Here is a 9,852-nt window from a genome sequence, read left to right as displayed (position 1 = left end):
GTTCAGTTTTCTGGTCCTTCATCTTGGGTACAACCTCGGTCATAACACCAACAGACATTTCTGAAAATATCTGGATGATTACTGGCAGATAGAAGAGTTTTAAAGATGGGAAATGAAGGAGTTTAAATGGAGAGAAAATGGATGAGGGAAAATGTGTCGACGAAGAACGGCACCCTCCATTCGAACCCAGCTCTACCTCGGTACACTTCGGTAGTGGAAATCGACTCTTTACCTGTAGAAGATGTCTCCACTGGTACGGAGTTCCATTTAACGCTACCTTTCCAGCGTCTCCGTAGAAACAGCTGTGAATCGTCCGAAGTAGTGACGGTACTTCGTTCAACACCACGCTCACCTCACGGGTGGACTCACATGAGCTGTGAGCCCGTCAGAGGTTCCACTCAGATGTGGAAGATTCCATAATCCCCACGAGACTCGGAACTTTGTTCTTCCTTCTGGAACTTTGTTCTGCGTAGTTCCCGTTGTTCTGCGTTCCGCTTGGAACTAGGAAGTGTTGACCCTTTTAAAGAGGTCAGTTCCCGTTCCTCTGAGAACTTCCTGATTGGTTGAAAGAACCAACAGGGGTGTGGTCTTAGTGACGTAAGAGGTTATTAAAAGTCAAGGAGAAAGAGTAGATTGTTTTAAGAACAGACAGAAAGATGTTTTGAAGAACAGAGACTTTTTGGAGCTAGTCCTCTTCTATCTATCTGAAAAAGTTAAACATGACATTTCTTTCCAATAAACATGTTTTTGACCGTTCCTTCACTTTTGACCGACTTACAACTTACTCATTTCAGACAGAAGATCAAAATGCATAATTACTCTTGTAACAAACATTAACTTGATTTCTACTTTGAATGAGGATTAAAAAATCATTTATCCTGTTTCACAGTTGATTTAAAATGAGTAGTTCACTTCAACATTTAAAATGGTTTGAACTAAACACACTTTTGATTATCAAGATATTGTAAAATAGTAATGATAATAAAAAGAGAGTGTTCTTTCAATTGATCAGTGCAGGACACACTTAGAAAGTCTCTGGATGAACTTAATTTTGTGTTTCTGGACTCAAATCAATGAAATAACAGTTCTTGTCCCAGGAAGGCCCTCAGGGTCAGGACTTGACCTGAGGCTTAGTTCACTACAGTCTCCCCTTTGGAAATCATCGCCTGTCCATGGTGATGAATTCCAACATGAATTTACGCCTCCGAATGTCCTTGAGCTTGATGTAATCCAGCAAGGAAAACAAAAGTCAAAGAAGGTAATCCCACAACGGTTTAGGTAATTCCATAATGTTGTTGGTAATTCCATAATGTTGTTGGTAATTCCATTGTAGCAATGCTTTAACCCCTTGGAAACAAAGTCTGTAATCCATTGGAAAAAGTCATATAATCCACAACGATAAATCCACAACAAATGGAGGTGTTGATTGATCAGCATACAGAGGGGTTCCCTTGGATTGAACTGAAGATGCGGCCACTGGATGAAGATTGGAGACCAACGTCAGGATTGCAGGTCTCCTCCAGCGAAGGTCGTCGCTGGGTGACGTCCAGTCGGTGCCGTTCTAGTTCAATGTGTCATGCAATTATGTGGTTTAAGGTGGGCTTATGAAGGGGATTTTACATAAGGCCTTAACCTATATGCACCTGGTGTGTAAGCTATTATGATTGGGAACAGCTACAGCTACCAGTTAAGGGGTGGAACATGCTGAAAAGGGTGGTTATAGGGGTTTATACCTATAGAAGGGCATTCCAAACTATTTTTCCATTCCTAACTTGGTTTAAGTTAGCTTTACATGGCAAAATATAGTTTGGTTCAATTGTCTGTTGTCTTTTAGACGAACGACTTGAGATTGGGTGTTTGGTTTCCCCATAAATGTTTTTGGAGTCTATGGCGAGACTCATCAAAAAGAATTAGCTATCCCCCCGAATAGAATTGTTCGAGTAGGTTCGGCTTAAGCGTTGTGAGACAAATGTAGATCATGGTACTTAAGGTAGCATTAATCTACATTGACTCCGCAAAGATTAGGTTTTAACGAGTGAACTGCATGTTAGCATAGTTAAAGGCCTCTTAGTCTCTAACTTAACTACACACAAAATTCATTCTTGCTTGGGGTGTTCAGAAACAATACCAAAAACCAATTAAACGATGTCTCAACATCGACAAAAAACAGTGACTAAGCAACCAGTAAAACAACGTTTCAACATTGACAAAAGTAGTGATTAAGCAACTAGAAAACGACGTTTCGGTGCGCCACTCACTCTGAATGTCAGATTTGATCACGTTATCGCGTCTGGTAACATTACCCTAACTGGCGTCACCCCCCTTCGGTCATGGGGGACCGCGAACAAGGGTGAGGACGTCGCTCCATGAGCTAAAGTTAGGTTGTCCTTGAGTAGTTTTAACTGTTTGCGCAGCTGAAAGAGGACTTTAAGGTCTGGATTGGAATCCAGGTCGCCTTTCGATGGAGTGTATTTGTCTGGGTCAGTCAGATACAGTATCATCGAGTTAATTGCAGGATCCAACTTCTGAAGTTGGATGATGTCTGGGTCAGTTGAAAATGACTTTTCATATTTTAAAAGAACTTGGCGAAGTTTGTCTCTTTCTTCATCAGATGTCAGAGCGTCGGCTTGGGCGACCACCTGATCTATCTGTGATGAGACTGATAAGGGTTCTTGCTCTTCGGGGAGCTCTAACGAATCCCTTTCTGAGTCGTCGGACCTGTCTATGGGTAAGACACCATAGGTTTGAGGTCCTTGGTCGACGTCATCGGTTGAGAAAAGAGCTATGGCCTGTGTTGGTTTTGTGAACCATACTGGCCCAGTTTCTTGACTCTGTACCAGGTTATTTGGGAGTCCTCCCAGAAATGGAATGCCTAGTTCAAAATCATGAAAATCAGTGGAAATCAACCATCCTAGCATAGTGTTTTTTGGGATCATCACCTCATCCGTGCCTGTGTTACACACAGCAACAGATGTGGTCCTGGAGTCAAGGCTCACTTGGTTCGTGGCTTCCACGGACAGTCCCAAGTTGAAAAATGCAGGAGAAGGTTGAAAATATGCCTGTTTATGGCTAATAGCTTGTCCAGCTACGATGTGGATTCGCACCATTAGGTTAATCACCTGAGGTGGTACTGTGGTGGTTTGGTTGTTAGCAACCTGGCAGGCCTCTGGAATGGTCTGCCCAGCCTTAAGGTTTGCTGTGTCTAGCACAGGAGGATCCTTTGTGGCTGGTTTTAGGGATCACAGCACCTTGTTGATGGTGTCCACGTGGACACCCAACCTTACCAAAATGTCAGAGCCTATGTAGGTTGCATGTGGTAAGTTTTGGATCACGAGAAACGGGTGAACCAGTTCTCGTTGGTTCCAGTTCAGTCTTAGGTTAATGACTCCTTCAGCGGTCATTACCTGTGAACTATTGGGAACTAATGGAAAGCGGAAAGCTTTTTTAATTAGTTCTAGATCCACGTGTTTGTGAACCAAGGTTTCATAGAAAGCTCGGTTAATTGCTGATTTATCTGTCCACAGAGACAGAACAGCATCGTTGGTGTGGGACCCTTGGATCTCTACACCTTTAACTACCAGTGGTAGGTAGTGTTTGGTGGACTCTGACTGCTCCAGCTCACAGAGGAGGCTGTCTTGTTGGGTCAGAGTTTGGACCACCTGGTGGGTCTCTTTGGTTTCACATGATGTCAGAGGAATACTCACCGGGCTCGTGTCCTCGGCTGAGGAGTCCTTTGCGCCTTCCGCGGTACCTGCTGTTAGGCAGTCTGTGTTACACTCCGGAGGCATTTGTATTGGCAGTGGTTTGCTCACCTTGGCCCACATCGTCTGATCACCATAATCTATAATCGCGTCGAAGCGATTTATAAAATCCTGGCCAACCAAAAATGGGAATGAGTCAACACGAGACACGTGTACCGGGTGGTATAGTGTCATTCTGCCAATCTGCATGTGAACCATTGCTATAGCTGTCAGGGTTGTCCTCTTCTCTGAGAGACCCTGCATTTCTATAGCACATTCTGTGAGAGGTATTATCCTGTTAACACTGCCAGCGGCTGTCCTCAGCTCCTCGAGCAGTTTAGTTGACATAATTGTTATGTCTGCCCCACCGTCCAGTAGTGCTTCATGTGTGAGGACACCTTCGAGCGTTACTGACAGGTACGCCTTCTTGGCGACCCCCCTTCTGATAAAGTTACACAGACACCTCTTAAGTTTTTTCTGACATTTCTTCACACGTTCAGCCTTGTCTGTGTAATCTTGGTTTGTCTGAACCGTCAGCACAGCAGTAGCTGTTTCTGAGTGTTCAGCTTGCGATGACTCGTCATCGTTTGTGTGTGAGTTTACCCCCCCTTCTTCCGATGAGGGGTTGTTGGAGGCAACAACAACAATGTCTTGATGTGTACCACCGACATCTGTGATGTTGTCATTCGCGTCCTCAGATGTAATAGTAATTACATCACTGCATAGTGCTCCAGGTTGGTTTCCCGTGTCAGTGTGTTTCAAAGTTTCTAACAACCTGCGTAGTTTCTCTGTCTCTTCCGAGCTCAGAGGTGTAGGGCCTTGTTTCTGGAACCTTTGTGATTTTTTCGCCTCGGTTCGTTTCGTCCGAGGTGGGGGATGGTCAGGTACGTCTTTTGGGGGTTCCTTTTCGGACTTCCCCTGATAATATGGGTCACCTTGGTTCCCATATCTTTGCGTCCTACGCACACCCATTTACGATAATCACGTTCATCCTCTGAAAGAGGAGCTTTTTTGTCCCAGCGTGCACCTTCATGACGCGGTTTGTTAGTTTGAAAAGACTGCTTTTTCTCGCCTTTCTTAGGAGGAGGAGGCGATGCACGCCGTCCTTCCAGTTCTAGGGGGTGGGGTTTAACCTTTACACCAGGAAACACCTCTATGGGCATCTTAGCATGAGAACATGCCTCAAACACATTCACAGCACACTGTTTAATCTCATTGATGGATTTTTCTGCATTTTTTCTGTTCAGGTCTGTCCCTGCTACTTTAGGTAAGGGTGGAGGTGTGTGTGATATAAGGAGATTTGGGTCTGAAGCCCAGTGTGTACCCACATTCTGTCCATGCCTCTCACCATATTTCCGTTCTGCATGGTGAAGTTGTGTTTTAAGCACGTCTAACTCAGCTTTGCAGTGGTACAATCGTGAAATCGTTTCCTCGTACTCCTCTTTTAATGAAGAGTATGTCATGGAAACCTGTTCTTCGACTTTCCTGGCTTCAGTAAGTGATGCTGAAAGTGACTGTACTTGCTTGTTCAGTGAATCAATTTCCGCACGTGCGTCTTGCTTCAAACGTGTCATCTGTTCCAGATGTTCTTCAGTATGCTTGATGTGTTCATTTTGAAAGCAAAGGAAGCATCCTTCAAGGTCCTGAAACATCCCGATTCACTACAATGTCTTTAATATGACTTATTATTAATTTTAAAATATTAATAATTATTCTGGATTTTTACTCGTATATATTTTCAAATATACATAAACTCACACTAATAATTGGTTAAATGTTCCTTAGCAGATTGTAGCTCAACCAAATCTGTATCCATCAACAGGTTTCTGGTATAATTCTGACTGTTTGACCAGTTTTTAGTTTGTGAAAATCATTAAATTGGTTGGTTTCTCAGTACAGACACAGCTTTTAAGCCAAATTGACAAATTTTCAATCTGGCTGAGGTTCAGGCTTTGGCAGGTCATTCCAGAAGTTCAATGTTAGTCTTTTTACCCAATCAGAAAACCAGATGAGTTTGAGATTATTTTCCTGCTGGAACACACAAGGGGGGGCCGAGATGGGGTAAAGGAGGGCAGCCAACTTGGGACCAGAACGTCGCAGTTTGACTCCCAGCCATTCCCACATGCCGTGGTGTCTCTGAGCAAGACACCCAATCCCTAATTGATTCCGGGGTGCTTACATAGCTGCCCACTGCTCCACCTGGGTGTATCTCAGGTGCGATGTGTTAAATGCATTGAATTAATTTCATCATTGTATGGGAACATACAATGATGACAATCTCAGACTTCCCTTCCCCAACTGTGTCCAAGTTTCAACCATCTAGCAGGTAATTTGAGGTGAAGTTAAAAGAATTTGGACGTAGTCCTCCTTCAATATTCCATCAGATTTGGACAAGGGAGCCGTATCTCAGCATGATCTACCACCACCATGCTTGACTATTGATATAGTGTTCTTAGATTTTAGAGCCTCAATGCTCCAAACATATTTTTGTCATCATGTCCAAATAGCTCAATGTTGGTGGTCTGTTAGAATGTGCAACTCAGTGTGAACACTCGGTGAAGCTAAGTTTAAAACATGCTGTATGAAGGCAGATGCATCACAATGTGTTATGTTAGCTCAGCCCTGGAGCATATATACACTGAGTTTTATTTTTAGTTACACATAAATTAGCAATAAAATCCTCATGTTTTGAAGAAGATGTAAAAGTGGTAGTTCAGCAATTTCAAAGTGGGGGTCTTATGGAGAACTCATGAAGAGTTAACATCTTGTTGTAGATAGTTCTTTCAACAACCTCAGTTCAGAGAAGTGGAGTTTAATTCTGACAGGACCCACCAAACTTTAGGTTATTGTGTGTAAAATTGACTGCTCTACATATTTTTGTGTTTGCTCTGCTGGTTGTGTCAGTCAGCCTAAATCATGTTGGCTCCAACAGGTAATTATTGTAGATGGACATCCAGTTATTACTTGCAGCATGCTGCAGTAAAATTTGTCAAGTGGTTCAACAAACACATGAACACACACTTAGACACAAGTAACACCATGATCATCCACCTTCTCCTTTCTGCAGCGAGCATGGAGTATTGTTTTCATGAACTCCATGCTGCAGCTTAGGAAGATTAACAACTACAGTATTTACTAATGTAACAGACATAAGATTAATATCCTCCATCCAACCATCACCAATCGATCATCCATCCATTCATTTTCAATACCCACTTTTCTTATGCGAGAGGTGGGGGACACCCTGGACAGGTCTCCAGTCCATCACAAGGACACATAGAGACAAACAAGACAAACGAGACAAACGAGACAAACAACCATTCACTCTCTCACTCACACCTAGAGGCAATTTAGAGTTACCAATCAGTCTAACATGCATGTTTCTGGTCTGTGGGAAGAAACCAGAGTCACATATAAATCCTAACCTACTACCTTCTGAGGCTACAACTAACCACTGCTCTTTAATTGCCACTCAGGTTTGTTTCATAACAATAATAATAAATGTTGTTTGTTTGTGTGTGTGTGTGTTTGTACACACACACACACACACACACACACACAAACACACAAATACATTTATTATTATTTATTTATTTATTTATTTATTTATTCATTTAACAAACAAACCTGAGTGATCTCTGTTAAACCAAAATGAAAATATACCATACCAGCTTTTTTATAGAGCACTTTAAACATCCACAAGACCAAAGTGCTGTACACACAACAAAACAATCATACAGTCAGATAATACAAATTATTTAAAGGATTAAAAGTCACATAATAAAAGTTGTACACATCATAAAACAATCGGATAATACAAGCAATTAAAATGATTAAAAGTCAACATCTCAGATGGTGTGAACTCATCAAGAAGAAGAACAAGAACTAGAATCCAAGCTGGCAGTATGTCAATTGTTTGCTCTGAGTCTCATCTTTTATCTTCTTGACTTTCGCTTTTAAATTCAGTTTTAATTTATTTTAAAATCAAAATTTTATGTTATTTTATGCTCTATGCATATGTTTAATGATAAGTCTAAAAGGAAAAGCCTGAGGAGTATTCCATGCTGCTCAATCGACCAAGGCCTGCTCCATTTGCTGCCCCTGCTCTGCAGCCTGAGTGGAGGCCTTCACTGTTTACCTCATTCTACTGCCTGGGGCCTGCATACCCTGTCCCACAACTTGTGGTTTGGATCATCAGTCCTGTTCTGCGACCCGCTGTATCCATCCAGTGCTGCTGCATTCTTTAGTCGCTCTACTCTGCATCTGGTTGTTCTACTGCCTGGGATCTGTTTCACCTGTCCTGTGTGATCAAGCTACTCTTCACCAGCCTTGCAGCAGATTGCCTCCATTCAGCTCTGCATTGCTGGACCCACAGCAAAGTGGATTTTCTTGCCAGTTTGGTTCTGATTTCAATTTAATTAATTTGCACTGTTCGTCTGGATCATCTCACGGCATACTTACGGTAAGATGGCGCCCGTCTGAATGGCTTGCAATCCACCTCTGCTGATAGTGTTCGGATTATTTTTGTTTTGTTCGTTTTTTATCTGTGGCTCCTCATGTATGACCGACAACAGCTTCTGGATCTTCGTTTTTCGGACACTGATGTCGCTTATGTGGACCATTATCAGCGTACCTCTGGACCCCCTCCTCCCCCCCTGCTGGCGGATGTGCCAGTTTACCTCCGCTGTGCTCCTCACCTCCATGCCTGGAGATATCGCTTCAGACATCGGGGAAAACGTGCTGGTCAGCTGGTGAAGCTTAAAGCTCTGCGCGCTGAATCTTCCTCTTCAGTCGGTGGTCATGGTCTCCATTGCCAGCTTCCCGCGTGCCCGGACCAGGTAAACAACGGGAGTTGTCAGCCGGTGCACCGCTCGGGCCGACCTGGAGGGGCTGTTATTGAAAATCTGCGGCCATTAGCACGCGCTAACTCCACCGCTGCTAGCTCCACTTTGGACAGTATCCGGATGTGTTTGGTCAACTCAAGATATATTACCAACAAAACTTTTATCCTCAGAGACTACTTTCAAGAGCACGGGTTAGACTTTCTGTGCATCACAGAGACTTGGATGTCTCCAGGTGAGTCCAGCGCCTTGACAGAATTATTGCCACTGAACTGTCTGTATTTTAACTCACTACGGCCATCAGGCCGGCGCGTTGGTTGATTATTAACAATATTCAAATCAACTTTTGACTGTAAACAACTGCCCATCCCAGTTTCCCGCGCCAGCTTTGAGTTGAGCGTCTTTGAACTCAGACATTCACCTCAGACTTTATTTGCACTCGCCTACCGCCCACCTCGATCTAAGGATTTCATAAATGAGTTTTCTGACTTCTTAGCTGAAATCACACCAAAATATGAGCATGTTTTCATTATTGGGGACTTTAATTTGCACGTGTGTTGTCCTGAGAAGTCCTTGGTTAAGGACTTTTTAGATTTATTGGACTCATTTAATCTAACTCAGGATGCAAACGGTCCCACCCAAGAGCATGGACATACACTGGACCTTGTTTTAACTCATGATGTGACTGTTAGTAATTTCGTTATTGGTGATAATGTTTTTTCAGACTACATGCCAGTCCAGTTTGAGTTCACCCTCCCCCATCTAATGACTAAGTTGTGCATTCCTGCACGTAGCACCCGGGCAATTAACCATTTCACTGCCACACGTTTCACAGATGTTTATAACTCTAAAATGATAATTCAGCCCCCGGTGGTTCTCTCCACCACTGAGGAGCTGACATCCCAGTTCAACTCTGTCTGCTTAAAGACTCTGGATCATGTTGCACCTGTTAAAACTAGAAAATCAAAACTCAGAGCAGAACCTTGGCTGAGTGACGTCACCAAGGCCGTTAGGCAGCAATGTAGGAGGGCGGAACGAAAGTGGAGGAAAGACAGGCTGCAGGTCTCTTTTCAAATACTTAAAGAGAGTTGGTGCTGTTATCAGAAAACAGTGAAAGCTGCTAAATCCAAATAATTCTCTGATATAATTACCTCAAACTCTCGCAACCCACGTGTCCTCTTCTCCACCCTAAACTCTGTTCTCCACCTCACTGAACCATCACCGCTGGAAGCCTCGACTGAGCTGTGCGACAACTTCTTACATTTCTTTTT

At 43.2% G+C, this 9,852-nt stretch overlaps 1 protein-coding gene across 1 annotated transcript in view; it reads right to left on the bottom strand.

The window, feature by feature from the left end:
- LOC119410418 (ectonucleotide pyrophosphatase/phosphodiesterase family member 2) overlaps nt 1-9,852 on the bottom strand; it is a 303,683-nt gene that overhangs the window by 24,684 nt on the left and 269,147 nt on the right. The gene's annotated exons all lie outside the window — the stretch shown is intronic.

This window comes from Nematolebias whitei, chromosome 5 (genome assembly GCF_014905685.2).
Source record: "Nematolebias whitei isolate Nwh7 chromosome 5, NemWhi1, whole genome shotgun sequence".
In the NCBI taxonomy this organism is placed as follows: domain Eukaryota; kingdom Metazoa; phylum Chordata; class Actinopteri; order Cyprinodontiformes; family Rivulidae; genus Nematolebias; species Nematolebias whitei.
Note: the sequence above shows the minus strand (reverse complement) of the source record. Positions and strands in the feature narration are given on the sequence as shown.